We start from the raw sequence: 24,163 nt of genomic DNA, 5'->3' as shown, positions 1-24,163 counted from the left end.
ACAGCGACCAAGTCCAGAATAAAGGTGGAACAGCAGCACTGGCTGCACTAGCATTGAAGGGACGTGGTGGCACTTCATATTTTATTACCCTTTGTAAGCTGAATATGTATATCATATGCACTCATTTTACATATGATATTCCATAAAATAATCTACCTAATATATTTCAGTTATATGGAACAATTTGAAGGAATGAGCAATAGTTTGTTCCATTTTACATATAGTTTGAAAATAGTTTCAATCTCCTCCTACTTCAAACAAATTATAAAACCAATATAAGATAAACACTTGGTTTGGGAATATAGATGAGTGATGTCTCTATTATTAAATACCTTGAAAGAACTTTTAGAATATCAGATTAAATTTCACTATTAATTTATTTGGAAATTAGAATTTATGTCACAAAGTTATGGCAACTAGAATACAAAGGAGATTCAGAATTTCTAAAAGCAGAACATAACAGCCCAAAGTTTAATAATTCCCACAAATTTGAGTCATAAATTTTCTGGTATGATAAATATCAACATGGCCTTTTTTTTTATTTCAGCATATTATGGGGTTATAAATATTAAGGTTACACATATTGCCCTTGACCCCCTCCCCCTCAAGTCAGAGTTTCAAGTATGTCCATCCCCCAGATGGTGTGCATCACACTCATTATGTATGTATATATATCCATCCCTGCTCCCCCTCCACCTGCCCAACACCTGATGAATGTTATTCCTATATGTCCACTTAGGTGTTGATCAGTTAATACCAATTTTCTGGTGAGTACATGTGGTGCTTATTTTTCCATTCTTGGGATACTTCACTTAGTAAAATGGGTTCCAGCTTTATCCAGGAAAATACAAGAGGTGCTATATCACCGCTGTTTCTCATAGCTGAATACTACTCCATGGTGTACATATACCACATTTCATTAATCCACTCATGCATTGATGGGCACTTGGGTTGTTTCTACATCTTTGCAATTGTGAATTGTACTGCTATGAACATTCGAGTGCAGGTGTCTTTTTTTATAGAATGTCTTTTGTTCTTTTGGGTAGATGCCCAGTAATGGGATTGCTGTATCAAATGGTAGATCAACTTGTATCACGTTAAGGTACCTCCATATTGGTTTCCACAGAGGTTGAACTAGTTTGCAGTCCCACCAGCAATGTAGGAGTATTCCTATTTATCCACATCCATGCCAACATTTATTGTTTAGGGACTTGTTAATAAAGGCCATTCTCACTGGAGTTAAGTAATATCTCATTGTGGTTTTGATTTGCATTTCCCTGATGATTAGAGATGTTGAGCATTTTTTCTTATGTTTCTTTGCCATTATTGTGTCCTCTTTTGGAAAGTTTCTGTTCATGTCCTTTGTCCACTTTTGGATAGGGTTGTTTGATTTTTCCTTGCTGATTTTGCTGAGTTCTAAATAGATTCTAGTTATCAGCCCTTTATCAGATGTGTAACTTGCGAAAATTTTCTCCCATCCTGTAGGTTGTCTGATTGCCCTCGTAAGCATTTCTTTGGCTGTGCAGAAGCTCTTTAATTTGATCAGGTCCCATTTATTTATGTTTGTTGTTGCTGTGATTGCCTTTGGTGACTTCTTCATAAATTCTTTGCCTAGGCCAATGTCTAGAAGAGTATTTCCAATATAACCTTTTATCCCCACTTAAGTTTTAAATTCCCATTATAAATAATTCAGAATCAAACTATTCTAATTTAGATTGGAATTCAGGACAGCAAATGCAGAGATGATTTTTCATAGTAGAAATTGAATGTTAAAGTATAGATATTTAATTTTAATCATTAGTATTAATAAATTTAATCATTAGCATTTCCATTTTTTCCTAAAAATATTTACTTAGAGATATAGAATCTTTATCATCTCATTTTCTTCTTTTCAGTGAATGGCAAAAGACTCTTTGAAGTACCTTTGCCTAACATATATAATCACTTGTATTTTAATACTTAACATACTCCTATTCAGCTCCAAATACTTAGACTGGATCGGTGTATTTATTCACTTTGCTTCCACCAAAAAGAGTAGGAAAGTATCCAGAAGATTCTAAGAACCTATAGCTAAAAATAAATAATTTCTTATGGATCTTGGATAGGTTAGGTAATTAATTAGCATAACTAAAGTAAGAGTTAAGGGTGGTACTATATTACTTTGTAGAATGTAGTTACAAGGATTTTCTACTTAGTCTTGTTATCTTAGTACTTATTTATTTGTCAGATGTGTGTACTGTGACTTCTGTTCTAAGTTCAGAGCAGTAAAATCTTCTAATGGGTAAAAAATAGTAGAAATTTCTAACAGAGAAGTATAAAATATATTATGGCCATTCAGTAATTATGCTGTGATTCTATTGGAGAAGGCAATTCTATTACAAGCCCTATTTTCAGACACTTGTTTTAACTTTCTGCAATAAGGAAAACAATTCCTTTTATCTGCGATTATTTTGTTCTTGGCATGTTATAAAAAATGACTAACATTTCTTGGACATTTTTTAAAAGGGAGAACACATTATACATATATATATGCACATGTATACCTACACACACTCATAGCCATGTGCATGGACACACATATATCTTTATGCTCTGAAAATCTTCTTAAAAACACTTTAATATTCTTTTTGTTCATAAAAGTATAGGTTTTTATCAACTTACTGAATCTGAAAAGATATCTCAAGCATTCAAACTGTGCTTTCAGACAAATGTGTGAGGATGAGTAGTACTCTTATTTTATAGTTTGAGAAAGATTCATGACTACATGGTGCAAGTCAACCTCATTTTGGATAAGAATAATGGCTTTTTATTTACTCACTGTATAATCGTTAGCACAGAATCAGCTCACATACCTTCTCAATTATAACATAACCGTTAAAGAATCCTAATGGCCCAAAACTTCCTGTAAATTGTGAGAATTCTCATTTAGGCTATGACAATTATATTTGACTTCCAAATATATGGGTCAAGGAAACTAATGATACTTAGATTTTCATAACCAGTACATAGTACCAAGGATTTGTTTATCCATCTGCCAGAATTTTCTTCTTCTGGTAAATGTGCTGATTAACATTAGAAGACAAATAAATTTCCCATTTTATACATGTGTTCTTTTAGAAGAAGAGGGATGGATGTATGATTGCTGAAGATCTTTTCCAGCATGATAAATCTTTAGAGGGCCTATAATTCCCCAGGATTATAATTACAAATCAAAGCCATCTCTTTGTGGCTTCAACAGCAAGGGGCCATGTCCACTGGCCAACTCATGCTGTAAATAAAAATAATTGATGAATTTTGGCTTTATATTAAATAACAGTGGTGCCACTTCTGAAGATCTGGATTCGTGGATGTCATTCTGTCAGTTGATTTTGTTCATTTCCCAGACACTCTACACAGTCAACTGCAAAGAAACCACCATAATTCAACAGCATGGTAAAACACAGCAAAAGATTGAAACTACTAAAAATAAGTCAATATTTTAAAAATATTTATCTTTTACAAGAATTAACACATAGCAGTAGCAAATCAAACTTACTAAACTTGGCAAGGAACCTTGTCAAACCTCTAAGAACATTTACAGGTATCTGTGAGCATCTATAATTAGAAGAAAGAACAGGGGACTCTGGAATCAGACCTGGTGAGAGCAGGTTGTTTCACCTAAGGCAAGCTATATAGCTGTCCTTAGCCTTGCTTTCAGTCATTTATCAAATTAGGTAATAATACCTAGGACTAAATGAGAACAATAAATGAGATAATGTATATAAATCAAGGTACAAATAGTAGGCCCTTGATAAAGTGGTACCTTTATTGACAATAAAGATGAAAATTTTGGTCTCACAAAAATCTTAAAGTTGGAAGCATTTTAGTTATAATTACTAAAGAAATAACCTCCTACCCCCAATAACTTCTAAGTTTAAAAAGAAAATAAATTTCTAGAGGCAAGCCATAATTTCAGGTAGGTACATATTAGACAAAACTGAAAATAAAATAGCAATGATATAAAACAGCTCCAATGCCAGGAGAAGGGGAACAAAACTTGCAGATAAAAGGAAGTAGAATTTGGAACAATTTATTTTCCCAGAAGAACTGGAAGGTAACCCCAAGTCAAATTAATTTCCTAAACATAGGCACAGATGTTTTCACATAATTTCCATAACTTCACCTCATATATTAGTTCCTAGTGCTAAGGAAATGAAATTAATTCTGTAGTTACATCTAAAAGTATATCTACTTTCTTCTCATTTTTGTTTTATATGTTAAGATAGGCATTTAATAAATTGGAACAGAAATGAGCGTGACAGATGCAGATGTGAGTGTGTGAGGCTTGAATTGACACGCCTAAGGCACTGAAGATATGTACAAAATGAAATCTACAGATACAAGTATCACTTCAAATGATTGTTGTCTTAATCAAGATGCACTTTGCAATTCAGTTGAATAATGAAGTGAGAATATTGCATCCAGTATGGCTCCAGGATGGCATCCAGTATGGCTCACCAGTAAGCCTGGTGTAATTTTCAGGAATGGAATTAATAACAATGAGGAATGCCACTGTATGTTAGAAGATAATTCATCCACAAAGATGACTGCTGTAACTTTAAAAGCTAATATGATACCTACTGCTTATAAGTTTTATAGTTGATACTAATGGCTACTGCCATGACAACATAACTCTTAAAATACTTATGGACACTAAAATTGCTCATGAAAGTTTTGTGAAACTAATGACAGTGAAAGTTAATACTAACATACATGAGAAGAGTTCATTTATTCTCAAGTGAATACAATTTCTCCCTTTCTGATTGAATTAAATTCCAGAAACTCATCTACAAGTAGAAAAATTACCATGTTTCTAATTTGTTGAAGAACATCAATTATTTTGACTTTGAATACTTGAATTGAATTTAAGTTTATTCATTCATTTACTCATTCAACAAATTTTGATTGAATTCCTATTATATGTCAGCATTGTGAAAGATGCTAGCAATAAAAAAAAAGGCAAGTTGTGTTAAGTTTTCATTGGGAATTGAACAAAGAAACAGCTAAACAAACAAACTAGCAGAGCATCATTTTGACACTCTTATTTCAAGTTATAAGCCCACTTTCCTATTAGATATATTAAAATGGCGTGATAAACTAGGTATGCCTTTGAATTCTTATTGATTAGCATATAAAATATGAGAAATTATGTAAAACTAATTATAATGTAAAATACATATAATATCTGATGCAACCAGTACTAAAGTAGCCACAGTACTGAATTTAGTCACCAGATCACATAGTTTCAAAGAGATTTGTAAAGTAATTATACTTTGAGACCAGCCCAACTCAAAAATGTGGAGAAAGCTGTTATAGTTATCTTCTATGTGTGAGAAACAGCAGTACGTGCCTTGCTCCGAATGCAGGATATCACCACATTGCTGTAAGCTTAAGAGTTGGACAGCCAGTTTTAAATAATATATAAACAAAGCATGACATTGCACAGTACATTTTATAAAAAGACCTAATAAATTTTGTGGACAACCATTGCTAAACAGATTCCAATGAACAGAGTCCATGACAAGATAAATATAGTAGTTTACCTTTAAAACTCCAAGCACTAAACTTGTTTTTTAAAAAGTTATTTTTAATTATTGTGGGTATGTAATCTTTGTATATATTTATGGGGTAAATGTAATGTTTTGATACAGGAATAAAATGTGCAATGATCAAATAAGGGTAACTGGGGTATCCATCACCTCAAGTTTTTATCATTTCTTTGTGTTAGAAGCATTTTAATCCCATGCTTTGGTTCTTTAAAAATATACAATAAATTTTTAACTATAGTCAACTATTGTTCTACTGAATACTAGATTTTATTCATTCTATCTTACTGTATTTTTGTATCCCTTAAGCATCCCCACTTTATCCCCTCTCCCTAATACCCTTCCCAGTCTATAATAATTATCATTCTATTCTGTCTCCCTGAATTCACCTTATTAAAAATTTTTAGTTCACACATATGGGTAAAGGCATGTGAAATTTGTTTTTCTGTGGTTTGAAAACTTCACTTAACATAATGTCCTGCAGTTCCATTCAAGTTGTTGCAAGTGACAGAATTTCATTCTTTTTGATTGCTGAATAATATTCCATCATGTATATGTAATATATTTTCTTTATCCATTCATCTGTTTATGGACACTTAGGTTGATTCCAAGCCTAAGCTATGGTGAATAGTGCTGCATAAACATATGAATGCAGATATCTTTTTGATATACTAATTTCCTTCCTTTTAGATACATACTTAGCAGTGGGATTGCTGGATCATATGGTAGTTCCTTTTTTAGTTTTTGAGGAACTACCATACTTTTCTCCACTGTGTAATTAGTTGTTGCACTAATTTACATTTCAACCAACAGTATATGAGGGTTCCCCTTCTTCACATCCTTGCCATCATTTATTATTGCCTGTCTTTTATATAAAAGCCATTTTAACTGGGGTGAGATGATATCTCATTATAGTTTTAACTTGCATTTCTCTGATGACTAATGATGTTGAGTTTTTTTCATATACCTCTTGTCCATTTGCGTGTTTTCTTTTGAGAAATGTCTATTCAGATCTTTTGCTCGTTTTTAAATTGGATTATTTGATGTTTTCCTATTGAGTTGCTTGAGATCCTTAAATTCTAGTTATTAATCCCCTGACAGATGGGTAGGTTGCAAATATTTTCTCCCATTCTGTGGGTTGTCTCTTTGCTTCATTGTTTCCTTTGCTGTGAAGAATCTTTTTTAGCTTGATGTGATCCCATTCATTTATTTTTTGCTTTGGTTGCCTGTGCTTCTGAGATATAACTCAAGAAATATTTGCCCATACCAATGTCCTAGAGTGTATTCTTTTAGAGGTTTCATAGTTCCAGGTCTTATATTTAAGCTCTTAATCCATTTTGATTTTATCTTAGTATATGGCAAGAGATAAGGGTTTAGTTTCATTCTTCAGCATGTGATATCCAGGTTTTTTAGCAAAATAAATTGAAGACACTTTCCTTTCCCCAATGTATGCTATTGGAACCTTTGTTGAATATGAATGAGTTCATTGTAAATGTGTGGATTTAGTTCTGGCTTCTCTATTCTGCTCTGTTGGTCTAAGTGTCTGTTTTTATGCCAGTTCTAATTTTCATAGGTTGATTTTGCATCCTGCAAGTTTATTGAATTTGTTTATTAGTTCTAATAGATTTTTGGTGGAGTCTTTAGTTTTTTCTAAATATAAAATCATATCATCTGCAAACAAGGATAATTTAATATCTTCCTTTCAAGTGAGGATAACCTTTATTCCTTTCTATTGGAAAATCACTCTAGCTAAGACTTCTGCTACTATGTTGAAAAACAATGGAGAAAGTGAGCATCCTTGTCTTATTCTAGATCTTAGAGGAAAGATTTTCAGTTTGTCCCCATTCAATGTTGTACTAGCTGTGGGTTTGTTGAATATGGTTTTTATTGTGTTGAGGTATGTTCCTTCTTTATCCATATTTTAAACAGTTTTTATCATGAAGGAATGGTGAATTTTATTTAATGCTTTTTTGGTATCAATTGATAGGGCCATATAGTCTTTATCCTTAATTCTGTTGATATGTTATGTCATATTTATTGACTTATAAATGTTGAACCATCCTTCCATCCCTGGAATGAATCCCACTTGATCATGCTGAATGATTTTTTCAATGTGTTGCTGAATTTGGTTTGGTAGTACTCTGTTGAAGATTTTTACATGTATGCTCATCAGAGATATTGACTTACAGTTTTCTTTCTTTTCCTTTCTTTCTTTCTTTCTTTCTTTCTTTCTTTTTTCTGTGTTTTTCTCTGGTTTTGGTGTCAGGGTAATAATGGTCTCATAGAATGAATTCGAAAGTATTCCCTCTTTCTCAATTTTTTGGAATAGTTTCAGGAGGGTTAGTATTAGTTTTTCTTTAAATGTTTGATAGAATTCAGCAGTGAAGTCATCAGGTACTGGGCTTTTCTATTACAGGAGACTTTTTATAATAGCTTCTATCTTGTTACTTATTATTGGTCTATTCAGGTTTTGTATTTCTTCATGGTTCATTCTTGGTAGGTTGTATGTTTTGGGAATTTATCCATTTCTTCTAGGTCTTCCAATTTATTGGCATGCATATAGTTAATCGTAATAGAATCTAATGATCCTTTCAATTTTTGTAGTGTCAGTGTAATGTCTCTTTTTTCACCTCTGATTGTATTTATTTGGGTCTTCTCTCTTTTTTTCTTAGTCTGGCTAAAAGTTTGTTGATCTCATTTATCTTTTCAAAAAAATCAACTTTTTGTTTAATTTGTCTTTTGCATTAGTTTTTTTTAATTTCAGTTTTATTTAATTCTGCTCTGATCTTCATTATTTCTTTTCTTCTATTAATTTTGGATTTTATTTGTTTTTGCTTTTCTAGTTTTTTAAGATGCATCATTAGCTTAATTATTTGATATTTTTCTCTTTTCTTGATGTAGGCATGTATTGCTATGAAATTCCTTCTTTGTACTGCTTATACCATGTCCTCTAGGTTTTAGAATGTTGTGTTTCAATTTTAATTTGCTTCTATTATTTAAAATTTCCTTCTTAATTTCTTCATTTTTTTTTCAAGATAAATTCAAAAGGTTTATTGCACCAAATGCCACAGAAAAAAATGGATCAAAATAATACATGAACAAGTTTTAAAAACAAATTTTCACACAATGACATTGGTATCTATTCAACTGATCAAAAATATAAAGTCCTATGAGTTTCTCTTAATGGAGCTTCAAATAATAATAAATCCCAGAATTTTCTCCTTTTTAAAACACCATTTAAATTTAAGCATATTGCAATTTCACTTCCAAGATGTATGGTTCATCAAATCTTGACATTTAATTTCTTCATTTTTCCAATGGTCCTTCAGGAACATATCACTTTATTTTCATATGTTTGTATAGTTTCCAAAGCTCCTCTTATGACTGATTTATAGTTTTATTCCATTGTGGTCAGAAATGATAAAATTTATTTTTTAAAAAAATTTTTTAAGACTTGTTTTGTGGTCTATAGTCTACCCTTGAGAATGATCCATGTACTGGGAAGAAGAAAATGTATTCTGTAGCTGTTGATGAAATGTTCTATAAATGTCTATTAAGTACATTTGCTCTATACTACAGGGTAAGCCTGAGGTCATTGTTGATATTCTGTCTGGATGATCTGTCAATGCTGAAAGTGTGGTGTTGTGGTCTACAGCTATTATTGCAATGGATTCTATACCTCTCTTTAGTTCTAATAGTACCTGCTTTATATATCTGTTTGCTCCAGGGTTGATTGGATTTATATTTACAATTGTTAGTCCTCTTGGTGAATTGTCCCTTTATAATTACATAATGACATTTTTGTCTATTTTTACAGTTTTTTCTTGAAATCTAATTTATTTGATATAAGTTTAGTTATTGCTGCTCTTTTATTCATTTGCATGTACATAGAATATCTTTTCGATCTCTTCATATAAAGTCTATGTGAGTCTTATAGGTGAAGTGAGTTTCTTGTAGAAAGCATATTGTTAAGTCTTGTTTTATCATCCATTCATCCATTTTATCATCCACCTATATATTTTGATTAAAGAATTTAATCCATTTACATTCAATGTGATTATTGGTATTACTGCTACCATTTTGATATTTGTTTTCTGGTTGTTTTGTTATCTTTCTTCCTTTCCTCTATTCCTTTGTTTAGAAGTGATTTTCTCTGGTAGTATATTTTAATTTCTTGCTTTTCATATTTTTCATATCTATTGTAGGTTTTTTATTGACATTACCATGAGTCCTGCAAATAACATCTTATAACCAAACCAATGATTTCAAACTGACAACAACTTAAACGTGACTACAAAAAGAAAAAATAAACGAACAAAATGAAAACTAAAAAGTTCTACACCCTGAATCCATCCCTCCCCCACTTTTTGAGTTTTTCTTGTCTCTATTTATATCTTTTTATACTATTATCTCAGAAAAAGTTGTGGCAGTTATTATTATTAATAGGTTTGTATTTTAGTCTTCACACTCAAGATTTGAGTGGTTTACACACTGTAATTATAGCATTAGAGTGTTCTATATTTGTCTGTGTATTTACTATAATCAGTGCATTTAATACATTCAGATAATTCCTTAATGTTCTTTTCTTTCAGATTGAAGAACTCCTTTTAGCATTTCTTGTAGGACAGGTCTGGTGTTGACCAAATTCCTCAGCTTTTGTCAGTCTGAGAAAGCCTTTATTTCTCTTTCAAGTTTGAAGGGTATTTTTTGATGGACATAATATTCTAGAATGGAAGGGTATTTCCCTCTTCATTCCACTCTTTCTTGGCCTGTAAGGTGGTCACCTAGAAGTCTGCTGCCAAACATAGCAAAGCTCCTTCATATGTTATCTGTTTCTTTTCACTTGCTGTTCTTAGAATCTTACTTTATCTGTGACCTTTGGGAGCCTAATTCTTAAATACCTTGAGGTAGTCTTACATTTGCTTGTTTTTCTATGAACTTCTTGTACCTGTATTTTGATATCTTCTTCTAGGTTTTGAAAGTTCTCTGTTATTATCTCTCTGAATAAACTTTCTTCCTTGTTCGTTCTCTCTCTCTCTCTCTCTCTGTCTCTCTCTCTCCCTCCTCCTCTTTCAGGCTAATAACTCTTAGATTTGCCCTTTTGATGCTATTTTCTAGATCTTGTAGGTGTGCTTCACTCTTTTTTATTCTTTTTCTTTTTTCTTCTCTGTGTATTTTCATATAGCCTGTCTTCTTCATTCCTATTAATTCTGCCTTCTGTTTGATTGATTCTGCTGGTGAGAGACTGATGCATTTTGTAGTTTGTCAACAGAAATTTTCAGCTTTAGAATTTCTGCTTGATTCTTTTAATTATTATTTAAATTTAAATAATAATAATTTAAATTCTTTTAATTATTATTTATTTATTATCTTTTTGTTAGATTTCTTTTATAGAATTCTAAACCCCTTCTCTGTGTTATCTTTGAGTTTACTGAGCTTCCTCAAGACAGCTATTTTTAATTCTCTGTCTGAAATATCACATATCTCCATCACTTCAGGATTGGTTATTGGTACCTTATTTAATTTATTTGGGGAAGTCATGTTTTTCTGGATGTTCTTGATGATTTTGGATGTTCATCAATGTCTGGGCATTGTAAAGTTAGGTATTTATTCCAATCTTAGCAATCTTGGTTTGTTTTTACATATCCTTTCTGAAGAGGCTTTTTATGTATCCAAAGGGAATTGACTGTTATGATCTAAGCCTATCATGGCAGCCTTAGGGGGCTAGGGGCACACCAACCCCAGTAATACTTTGACTCTTGCAGACTCCTTGAATAACTGCCTTGGTGGGCTTAGGTAAGATCAGGAAGAATTCACTTGATTCCCAGGCAAAGTCTCTTGCTCTGTTCTCTCACTTTTCCCCAATCAGAAGTACTCTCACTCCACACTGGGCTGCCTGAAGTTGGGGAGAGGTGATGTGAGGGCGGAAATAGCCACCACAGCTAACACTGTACTGGGTCACACTTGAAGCTAATAGAGTACTAGTATCACCCAAGGCCCTTCCAACTACTACCTGGCTACCACTGATGTTTATTCAAGTCCAAGGATTCTTTAGTCAGCAGGTGGTGAATCCTTCTGGGACTATGTCCCTCCCTCAGGACAGTGGATTCCCTTTTGGTCCAGGATGGGTCTAGAAATGCTGTCTCAAAGGTAAGGACTGTAATTGGGACTTCAGGAATCTGCTTGGTACTTTATTTTACTGTGGCTGAGCTGGTACCCAAGTTGAAAGACAAAGTCCTCTATATTCTTCCCTCTCTATTCCCCAAGCAGAAAGAGTCTCTCCCTGAACTACACTACCTAGGCTTAGGGGAGGGGTGACACATGCACTCCTTTTGTTGACACAGCTGGTGTCTCACTGGGTCATTTGCAACCTCACTCCACTGCCTCTGAGTGCAGTTTAGCAATAGCGCTTATTCAAGAACTGCAACCCTTGTGGCCTGACTGCCTCTCAAATTTGTTCCAGATCCTAGGCCACTTTAGTCAGCAAGTGGTGGAGCCAGCAAAACTCAGGCTTCTCCCACTCAGATTAAGAATTTCCCATTGGCCCAGGGATAGTATACAGGGCAGCACTAAGTTCCAGTACAAAGTCCCACAATTTTTTGCTCTCCCTGCCTCAAGCACATAGATTCTCTCTCCATGTGGTCCTGCCAGGACATGGGGAAGGGTTGTGTAGGAAAGGCAAGACTGTCTTTCCTATACTCAAGTGCCTTTCTCTTTGACATGATGTTAAAACCAGGTACTGTGATGGCTCATCTGATTTTTTGATTCTTATGAAGGTGCTTTCTTCTCTGGATAGTTGTTCAATTTGGTGTTCCTGTGGGGAGATGATCACTGGAAGGTTTTATTTGGCCATCTTGCTCTCCCTCCTCCTGAGCTCTTTATTTATTTATTTATTTATTTATTGAGACAGGGTCTCACTCTGCTGCCCCAGGTAGAGTGCAGTGGTGCCAGTGTAGCTCACTGCAACCTCAAACACCTGGGTTCAAGCAATACTCCTGCCTCAGCAACTCCAGTAGCTAACACTTTAGGCATGCACTATGGTGCCCAGCTAATTTTTCTATATTTCATAAAGACAGGGTCTTGCTCTTCCTCAGGCTGTTCTCCAATGCCTGAGCAGAAGCCGGCCTCCGAGAATGCTAGGGTTACAGGCATGAGCCACCATGCCCAGCCCCTCCTGAACTCTTAATTATAGAAAGGCATTAGAGGCAAGAATCAGAAATTAGCCACAATAGATAAAATCACTCTACTATAAACCTCTTAGGTTTTTAGGTAGTGACTAGTACTGTTAAAAAAAAACAAGAGAATAAATAAGAAAAAATAAACAGAAGTATACTTTTGAGTGTGTTTAGGGAAAAGAAATACAGACTAGAAATGAAGAAAGTATTGAAACAAGATGGGTTTAGTTTTATATTTGAGGAATTTGAAATGCCTGCAAACAGGAATATGCTATAACTTGTAGTGAAAAGTTATAGTTCAAAACAAATAAATAGGCAATACATGAGAGATAAAAGGGGGGACTTTTTAGAAGAAGAATGTGCTAAAATTTTATGATACGATGTGTTTTGTCAGGGACCAAGAGCAGAAAGAGCCAGCAAGTTTTTAAGAATATCAGAAGGAATAAAGGCTAAAATAGTTCATTTTTTCAGGGACATGTAGGGCAAATCATTAGGAAGGGAGGAGGTAGATTGCAGTGGAGAACTGTTACCAGTGACATTAAAGACCATGGAAAGTTCTAGGATAGTGTAAGTGGCCCATGAAAGAAACACAAAGTCTACATAACATTGTAATTTATGGCAGTTTATATAAGTGTTTAATTAAAATAAAATGGCATGTATACATGTATATGAGCACATTATTTTGTATGTACACACATCCTCTTGACAGGAATATTAGGGAAAAGCAGAGACCATAACCATGAAAATCTTGTCTATCTTACCAGGATTTTAGAATCCTGCCTGTCAGATATCCATCCCTCCAATACAAATGTTTGTTGTGTAAGACTGATCAGAAAAATAACTCACCATGACTCACCTGAAACTTCAGTTAGAGAACAGTAAGAAGACATTGCTGCTAGTAGGGGCCTGGAATGCGGTGCTTTTCTAGCATAAAACCCATATTTGGTGAGATGACGTAGCTCTGAACCTACTGCCTATAACATGGGTGAAATCCAGCCCCTGTCCTTTCTTCTGGGAGTGGAGTCAGGGGATGTCCTGTAGATTCTACAGAAACACAGAAGAAATAAAGTCCTATTTAGCACTCTGTTATGTTTCCTGGCTTTGCACCCTCAGTACCATGCTATGAAGTAACTGGGAGTAGATGAGGAAATGGAGTTTAGAGAGATATGAAATGCCCAAGAGAAACAGTCAAAGGCAGAATTGGAATTCACACTCAAGTATCTCTGTCTTATTAAATATACATCTTTTCACAGCCTTATCTCTGCAGACATGAATTCCTGAGCCCCTTCTAAGTACAAGCTAATACAAATAGCAATGAAGGATTAACTGTTTGTAAGCTACAGTGTTTACCTGTCTCCTTTTGCAGAATATCTTAGCACTAGCATCAGAATAACTGTATAAGTTAGTGTGTCACAGACTTTTATTATTTCTTTTCACTTTTAAACATCCATGGTCCTTATAAAATACTCTTTCCTTCTGGGAGATAAAAATATTTTTTCTAAACACATGCTAAATACCTGCCTAAATGCTAGACTTTATGCATCCCTATGAGACATGAGAAGAGATAACAACACTTACTGCCTTCACTGGGGGATTTCTGACATCATGCTAAGCAGCCCAGAACTGCCTGCATATAAATCTACCTGAAGAAAAACACTTAGTGATAACAAAACTCACATGGTGTCTTGGTAATGTTAGGATAAAGAGGCAACAAACTTCCAAGACATCTGTTATAACAGAGAATTCTCCCCAGGTGAATTAAAAACTCAGATGTAAAATCTGTGTTTTCATAAAAGCAAGGGTAATTAGATTTTGAACATCTATGCAAAGGGAGACACAAATTTTGTGCTGAGATACCTGAAATTTGCTCCTTTAGATAAGCAATCCAGTAGCTAGCTAAACACCCTAGATCAATAAGCCAAGCATGTTGTAAGGCGCTGGAGCAATGGTATCCAGGGATCCAAATTATCAGTCACAAGGTGGTTGATCCATCCCATGTGGGAAGATTAGAGGTCCCTCAACAACTTGGCATAGTGCCAGAATTTCATGCTGAAGCAAAATAGTGCCCTATAAATGCAATATAACAAATTCCTGGCTAGTGAAACTTAAGCATTTTAGACAAGGATAGTGAGTTAGTTCACACTATATGGCTTTCTTTTCTTTCTCTTCATTCCTTCTTTCTTTCTGTCTTTATTTATTTTTATTAACTCTATTTTACAGCTTACATTTAAAATTTATTCGTTTTAGAACTATGCAAATGGCCGGTCTCATTCTCATCGTCTTGCTGTAGATTCTCAACAGATTGAACTAATAGTACTAAAAATATGAAACATAAACTTTGAGCTCTGTTATTCAGGTGACACATCTTTGTTTTAAAAAAATCAAAGTGAACTATTTAAAGCTAGACAATATTGATGGATTTACAACTCCAATTGATTCAGCCTCCCACACATGACCAAAGCTGTACTCTTCAAGCATAACAACATAGCAAGAAATAAGGAAGACATTATCTTAAAAAAGAAATCAAAGGGTCTGCACTGTTGAGTGGTCTGTCCTTTGGTATTTCTATCAGGAAACCAATTCATTTAGCAGGTATATTTTACATGGATGCGTTTTTATACCTGGTAGATACACCAAAATTACAACTAAAGTTATCCGTGAAATTCTGTGGTTTTATAACTAAATGTTACTGTTTCAGTTTCAAGATATTCCTATTGTTTCTTGGGCCTGAATTTATAGATTTATATAAATTTATAAATATAAACATTTATACTTTTTCCTTTTTGAGTTTGTCAAATTATATTTTACTCATTATCTCTCACTTTCAAACAAGAATTCTGATGATTATTCTAGAAAATATTTTAGCCTTTAATTTTACATTTCTCACAGCCAATAGTGAATATAATTTTTCTAAAATAATAAAAGTATCTTAAATAATAAGTTAAGGACACAAGAAAGTTAGGAATAGTTTATATGTTTAGCATTCAATTGAAAAGTTTACAGCAAAAGCAAAAATAACAAAAGTAAACAAAACACACTTGACAAATCACTGCTCAAGAAATCAACAACAACAAAAATTCTTACTCTTTAGTTTCTTGGTAGAATTTTTTGTTGGTCTATGATGAAGAAAGAGAAAAATGTAATTTTTTGTTACTATAATACCTTTATTGAGATATACTTTACATAACTTACAATTAAATTTAAATCATACAAGTCAATGATTTTTAATATATTTACAGAGTTGTGCAACCATAACCACAATCAATTTTAGAATATTTTCATGACTCAAAAAAAAAAAAATCCTACAGTGGTTAACAGTCACTCCTTTTTTCCCCCCACAAACCTTCAGTCCTAGAATCTACTCTCTGTGTCCATAGATTTGTGTGTTCTGGGCATGCCTTATACAAGGAATCATAAGATATATGATATTTTGTGACTGGCTTCTTTCATTTAGCAAAATGTTTTCAAAGTCAGTCTATGTTGCAGCATATATATCTCTTTAATATTTTTATTGCTTAATAATATTCTACTGTATGGATATACCATATTTTATTTACCCATTCATCAATTGATGGATATTTAAGTTGTTTCTCTTTTTTGGCTATTATTAATAATGCTGCTATGAGTATTTGTGTCAAGTTTTAATATGAACATACATTTTATTTCTTTGAGGTATATGCCATAAGAGAAGTATTGCTAGATCATATGGCAACTCCATATTTAACCTTTTGAGGAACTGCTAGACTGTTTTCCAAAGTGGCTGCACAACTTTACAATCCTTACTAACAGTGTTTGAAGCTTCCAATTTATATAACTATATCCTTGTAAACACTTATTATCTATTGTTGCTTTGATTTGAATTTCCCTAATGGTCAATGACATTGAGCATATTTTCATGTGCTTATTGGCCATTTGTATATCTTCTTGGGATAAATGATTTGTCCAATTTTAAATTTAATAAAGTCTATTTTTTTTCTTTTGCCACTTGTACTTTTGATATATCTAAGAAAACTTTGCCTTATTCAAATAAGATTTACTCCTGTATTTTCTTCTATAAGTTTATAGTTTTAGCTCTCATATATAGATCTATGATCCATTTTGGATTATTTTGTGTATGATATGAGGATAAAATCTAATTTCATTATTTTTCATGTGGATAGTCCCAGTGCCATTTGTTCAAAAGACTATATTCTTTACCTAAGAATTGTCCTGCCATCCTTTACCTAAGAATTGCCCTGCCATTGAATTGTCCTGCCATCCTTGTCAAAAACCAATTGATAATATATGTAAAGGTTTATTTTTCACTTCATTAGTTTTATTTTATTCACCATGTCTATCCTAGACCAGTACCCCACTATCTCAATTGCTTTAGTTTTATCCTAAGTTTTGAAATCAGGAAATATGAGTCCTCCAATTTTATTCTTTTTCAGGATTATTTTGGCTATTTTATGTCCCATTTATACATTTCTGTATAAATATTAGGATCTGATTGCCAATTTCTAAAAAGTAAGCAGCTAGGATTTTGATAAAGATTGTTTTGATTCTGTAGTTCAACCTGGGAAATAATGCCAACTTAACAAGTTAAGTCTTATCACTGAATGATTTCCTTCAAAAGTGTTTCATAGTTTTCATAATATATGTTTTGTACTTCTTTTGTTAAATTTATTATTTTTTATTTTTTATATTTATGGGTACATAAAGATTGTATATATAAATTTATGGGGTACATGTGATATTTTGATACAAGTATACAATGTATAATGATCAAATGAGGGTAATTGGAATAGCCATCACCTCAAACATTTGTCATTTCTTTGTGGTAGGAAAATTCCAAATCCACTCTTCTAGTTAATTTGAAACATACATTAAATTATTAACTATAGCTGCCCTACTGTGCTACTGAACACTAGATCTTATTTCTACAATCTAACTGTATTTTTGTACCTATTAACCACCCCCTCTTAATCCTCCTCTCCCCATTACATTTCTAACCTCTAGTAGTTATCATTCCACCCTCTTTTTTTTTTTTTAGTTTGCACATGTGAGTAACAATATGTGATATTTGTCTTTCTGTGCTTGGCTTATTTGTTCAAAGCTATTGTAATTGAAATTGTTTTCTTAATTTTATTTTGAGATTATTCTTTGCTAGTGTGTAGAAATACAATTAATTTTTATCTCTTAGTCTTATACCATGTTACCTTGCTACGTGTGTTTATTAGTTCTATTAATAATATATTTTGTGATTGTGTGCATTCTTTAAAATTTTCTACATACAAAATCATATTATCTGCAAATAGAAACAGTTTTACTTCTTTCTTTCCAATCCGGATACCTTTGATTTCATTTTCTTGCCTAATTGCTCTGGCTAGGACATCCAGTAAAACGTTTAATAGAAGTAGTAAGAATGGACATCCTTGTCAATTTTCTGATCTTAAAGGGAAAGCATTCAGTCTTTCACAATTAAGTTTAACGTTAGCTGTGGGTTTTCATGGATGACCCTTATCAGTTTAATGTAGTTCCCTTCCATTACTAGTTTGATGAGTATATTTATCATGAAGGGGTATTGAATTTTGTCAACTGCTTTTTCTAAGTTTATTAAAATGATCTTGTAGTTTTATCCTTTATTCAATTTGTATGATGTAATACGTTAATTGGTTTTAAGATGTTAAACTAAGTGTTGAGAATTTTTTTTTAAGATGTAGCAGAAAACAAGTAAATCTGGGATAATTACTCAAGGTATTCAAACAGTAGTAAGTGTGAAAACATATTTAATATTTATTAAAACTTGCCTCTTAGAAAAAAATTCTAGAGTATTTTGAAAGTTGCATCAACCTAGTTAATATTAATAATTTATATAATATAATGTTATGGCATGTGTTTTGGCAAACTAAGGCATATAATTAAGTAATATTTAAGCTATTTAGGAAAGAAATCAATTTTAATATACTAAATTGGCCATCAAACAATTAACATTTTTATGTACATCTAGTGTATTAAAGAGCTATGCTGAACCAATAACTGAATATGTTCTAAGTCTTATGTTCATCTGAAAAAATAACCACCAAATTGACTGAGGGATATAAAATATTTGAGTTATACCATGTTCCTGTATACTGAGAAGATACTAATTATCTCCAAAGTCACTTATAAACTTAATGCAATTTCATTCAAATCACAAACAGTATATTTTTGAAATATGCTAAAATAATGCTAAAGCTCACTTAAAGATAAACCAAGTGAGGAGATTTCTTTTTTAAAGTTGAAAAAAATTAACATTAGCAGATAGTAAAATGTTCCTGAAAGCTTCATAAAGTTGTATAGTGTGATATTAGTGCTAGAAAAAAAAATTTACAGTAGAATAGAATTTTTTAAAATACAAGAAAAGACAATACATTTAGTATACACTTAAGGTATTATTTTAAGTGAACTAAAATATATATTACTTGATAAACTATGTTGATATATGTCATTAAAGATTTGAAGGGAAATAAGTAAAATTCTTACCTCACATTCCACACCAAAATTATTATAAGTTGATTATATTGATTAAATGTTAAATAACATCTAAAAACAATAGACTTTTTAAGAGTCCCTACATTTATTTTCCTTGCAAAGGCAGATCATTTCAAGTATATTAAGTAAAATGGAACATATATATTTTCTTCCTAGTTGTTGTTGTGTCTGGCATTGATTTATAAATCTAATTCTGAAAAACATAACCGAGTATAGGATGCCCTTCCTAGCTACATACCCTCTCACCTACCACGCCATTTAGTGTCTTCTCTCTGTATGCCCAATTCCTTCTGTTGGAACAAAAAACAAATTTCTTCAAAGAGAAAAGTTGCCTTCAGTGTTAAGGCCCTTGGTGGTGCATATCTTTCATTTTTCTCTTAGTAAGCCTGCTTGTCACTTTAGTAGCAAATTAATTTATTACTGTGTGGTCTAAGCCAGTGCTTTACAAACTTTGTGATTTGGGATCTTATTAAAATTCAGATCTTGATTCAGTAGGTTTAGACAGGATTGAGATTCTTTCTAACTAATTTTCAGGTGATGCTAATGCCACTGATGTATGGACTACACTTTCAGAAGTCAGGCTCTAATCTATTTATAAATCCTTTTTTTCTCCACTGCCTCTTTGGTTGAAAAGCAGATGCTAATATGCTACTTCTTTATTTATTTATGATTTCTCTTCATGTTCATGTTACCTGGTTTCATTAGGATAAATAGCAGGGGATCAACATATGACTTTCCAAGACCATCACATTTCCTAATAATCAAATGAATTAATGAATGTGAAAACATTTTACAAATTAAAATTATTGTATATAGCTTGTGATTTTAAATGTTGATACATATTTAAGTAACATAACTGTTACCTACAAATATAAAGGTAAAGTAAGGTTGGCTGTGTCCAACTGATAAAGGTTTCATTTATACTAACATGTAGAGTTGATATTAAAACTCCTGGGGCTAGATCCTACTCAGCTCCTATATTAGTCTGCTTGGGCTGCCATAACAGAATCCCACACACTGTGTGGCTTCTAACAACAGAAATTTATTTTCTCACAATCTGGAGGCTGGAAGTCTTAGTACCAATGGTGCCGGCACATTTGATTCCTGGTGAGACTTCTCTTCCTGGCTTGCAGACACATTTTCTCTGTGTCCTCACACGGCCCTTCTACTGTTTAACTTTCTGATATCTCTTACTTTTCTTACAGCCCTAATCAATTGAGGCTTCACCCTTATGACCTAATTTAACTTAATTACCTCCTTAAAATTCCTATCTCTAAATACTTTCACATCGGGTGCTAGGGATCCAACATATAAATTTGGGGGGGACATAATTCACCCCTTAACAGTTCTCCTCACTAAAGGTTAAAGAAATCCTCTCGTCTTTCTATTTAAACATTATTTATAACTGCTTAGTGCTTTTTCTCTAATTTCAAAGCCAAATAAGATGGAAATGCACCCACAGCAGCGTAATAGTGGTACAAAGGAAACATAAGAAATGTATTTTGTCTTGTTTTTTCTTTCAGAAGTTTCCTCTTTCTCTGATTACACAAATTATTCTAATCTACCATCATTTTATTAGATAACTAGCTAACAGTTATTTACTAATTTATACCATCTACATAAAACCAACCCTATAATTTAGAAACCTGTCCTTAGACATAACTAGTCATCTTTGAAAGGGAACATGACCCTTTCTAAAGGATGAAACATTTTAAACAACATTAAACAAAGCACAAGAAGATTATTAAGCAAGGATAGGGTACTCTACAATTACAAACAATTTTTCTTAATTATATGCTGCTCTGACACTCAATAGAAAATGCAGATGAACCATTTAATGCATTTATAAATAAGATCAAATTTGAATACTCCCATTAAATGTGCCAGGGGTACTTGCTATTAGCTACTTGCTTGGGTCTTGTTTTCTTCCTCACCTTTGGCTGAATCTTATTATTGAAACAGACATAACGGTTTCAGGCTTTTAATCCTATAAAGTTATCAAGACAAAAACAATCTAAAACATCATTGAAAAAATCATTCTTGAATTGCAAGCCTAACTTGATGTTATTAGAGTCAGGCTACTAGAGTTTTGCTCTAGGTTGATAACCCTTTTCTAATACAAAGTTCATGTGCAATCATTTATGCATTCTTATTCATGACATAAAACCACAGGAGGCATTAGTCTGACTAAGAGACATCTGTGTAATCATAGAAAAAAACAAATCCAAATTAGGACTGCTTTTTTTTTCTTTAGTGTCTCCCTTTAAGAGTTGGATTTGAAAAGTGTCATTCGGGGATATTTTGTTTATTCTCTGTTGTCTGAGATTCATGACAATTTCACTGTCCAAAAGAAAGGACAGTGAGAGGATGACCTATTCTAAAATGTAAACACACATAAACTTCTTGCATGCACATGCACAAACACACACTCTCTACCTTCCCTTTGGGAAGAATTTTTTGCAATCCTAGATCTTTGACATTAAATTCACTTTATATACATGTTTTAGTTGAATTCCAAAATGCTGGTTTTTTTAAAGTGCTTTTGTTCTCTCATCTGGTATAGTGTTTTTAAAAAAAATCATTAAAGGTATAATTTTGCAAACCTACATTTGGAAAGAAGTATTAGTTTATTTGCAAAAACTTTTCATCAAAACAAAACAGAAGAACTGAGTTACATTGGCATTCCAAGTACATTGTTTAAAGAATTAATTACATTATATCACTATGTAGTCTTGAAAACATGAAATAATGAAAAGTAAACACAAAAGTCTCACCTTTGGTCATTCATGCAATGACATCTTTGTAAATTAGGCTGACAAATTCACCTAGTCTTCCTTCCTTTCTACCACTTACTGTCAGTATAATACTAAATAACAAATTAATTTTAATCAAAATTGAAAAGTTCTGCCCACCAAAAAACACCATCAAGAAATAAATAGGCAGGCCAAGCATGACGGCTCATGCCTGAATCCCAGCACTTATGCCATTGTGGGAGAATCACTTGAAGGCAGTAGTTTGAGACCAGTCTGGGCAACATGGCATGATTCCATCTCTACAAAAAAATTTTAAAAAAGAACAAAGAAATATGCAAACCATAAACTGGAACAAAATATGCATGGCATAAATACCTGACAAGAATTGGTTTTCAAAATATATAAAGAATATGACTCAATAATAAAAATACAAAAAATAAACCCAAAATAAATTGCCAAAGCCATGAATAGACTCTTCATAAAAGAATATATAAAATAGCCAGTAAGCACACGATAAAATGCTTACTATCATTACTATCAGGGAAATGAAAATTAAAACCACAGTTAGATCAGTACAACCCAAGTTCCCATCGATACATAAGTGGATTAATAAAATGTGTTATATGTATACCATGGAGTTCTACTCAGCCACAAAAAACAATAGTGAACTAGCATTTCTTGTATTATCCTGGATAGAGCTAGAGCCCATTCTACTAAGTGAAGTATCACAAGAATGGGAAAACAAGCACCACATGTACTCACCATCAAATTGGTATTAACTCATCAACACTTATGTGTACATATAGCAGTAACATTCCTCAGGTGTCAGACAGGTGGGAGCAGGAAGGAGGGGATAGATATATTCACACCTAATGGGTGCGGTGCACACCATCTGGGGGATGGACATGCTTGAAGCTCTGACTCAGGCAGGGCAAAGGCAATATATGTAACCTGAACATTTGTACCCTCATAATATGCTGAAAAAAGATAAAAATAAAGCATGGTCCCATTAAAAGTAAATTTTAAAAATATATTAATATGAGACAAAAAATATCAGTACACACCCATCAAAAATGGTTAAAATGGAAAATAATGACAACCCTAAATGTTGGTGAGGATATGGAATAAATAGAACTCTCGTATATTCCTGGTACAAGGGTAAAATTGTACCATCACTTTTACAAAATAGGCCATTTCTTAAAAAGCTAAATGTGATTTCCTTATGACCCAGAAGTTATTCTTGTAGATTTTTATCTATGAAAAATAAAATGCATTTTTATAGAAAGTATTGCACAAGAATATTTATATCAGCTTTATTCACATTGTTCATACATCCATTAAGAGAAAAATTAGAAACTGACGTAGTCACGCAATGAAATACTACTTATTATTAGCAATAAAAGGAATAAACTAGTGATACAACAACATGGTTAAATTAAAAAAAAACATTTTGGTGAGTGAATTAAGTCGGATGCAAAAAAAGTACATAAGAAAAATATATATTTATATACAAAACTAGGTATATGTTAAAACTAACTCATAGCGATAAAAATTAGATAAATACTTGCTTCCTGAAATAGGGAGATTGACTAAGAAGGGAACAAGGAAACTTTCTGAGATAACAAAAGCACTCTGTAATTTCATATGCATTGATCAAATCAGATTGAATAGGCATTCAAGATGCGAGTATTTCATTATTATAAATTAGGCTGTCACATTGCTCTGACCTTTCCTTCCTTTCTACTGCTCATATGTCAGTATAAGATTGAATGCTCTCCCCTGCCTCACACCATACGCAAAAATCAATTTGAGATGAATTATACTCCTAAACATAAAAACTGAAACAATAAAGCTACTAGAAGAAAACATGAGAGTATCTTGGTGACCTTGATGTAGTCAAAGATTCTTAGTGTAGACACATTAAGAATGAAAGATAAGAGAATTTGTAAATTATGTTTCAATTAATATTTAAATTACATCTCAATAATAAAACATCTAAGAAGGAAACAGAATATAGGACTAGTTGAAGACACTAAAAAGAAAAATATAAAATATAAATTTTTAAAAGGCATTTTCTGTCCATTACTGACATGATTTTTTAAAAGCCTATCTCAATTGTGAAGGAAAAACACAGAAA

This window comes from Microcebus murinus, chromosome 1 (assembly GCF_040939455.1).
Source record: "Microcebus murinus isolate Inina chromosome 1, M.murinus_Inina_mat1.0, whole genome shotgun sequence".
In the NCBI taxonomy this organism is placed as follows: Eukaryota; Metazoa; Chordata; class Mammalia; order Primates; family Cheirogaleidae; genus Microcebus; species Microcebus murinus.
This window is presented reverse-complemented; position numbering follows the sequence as displayed.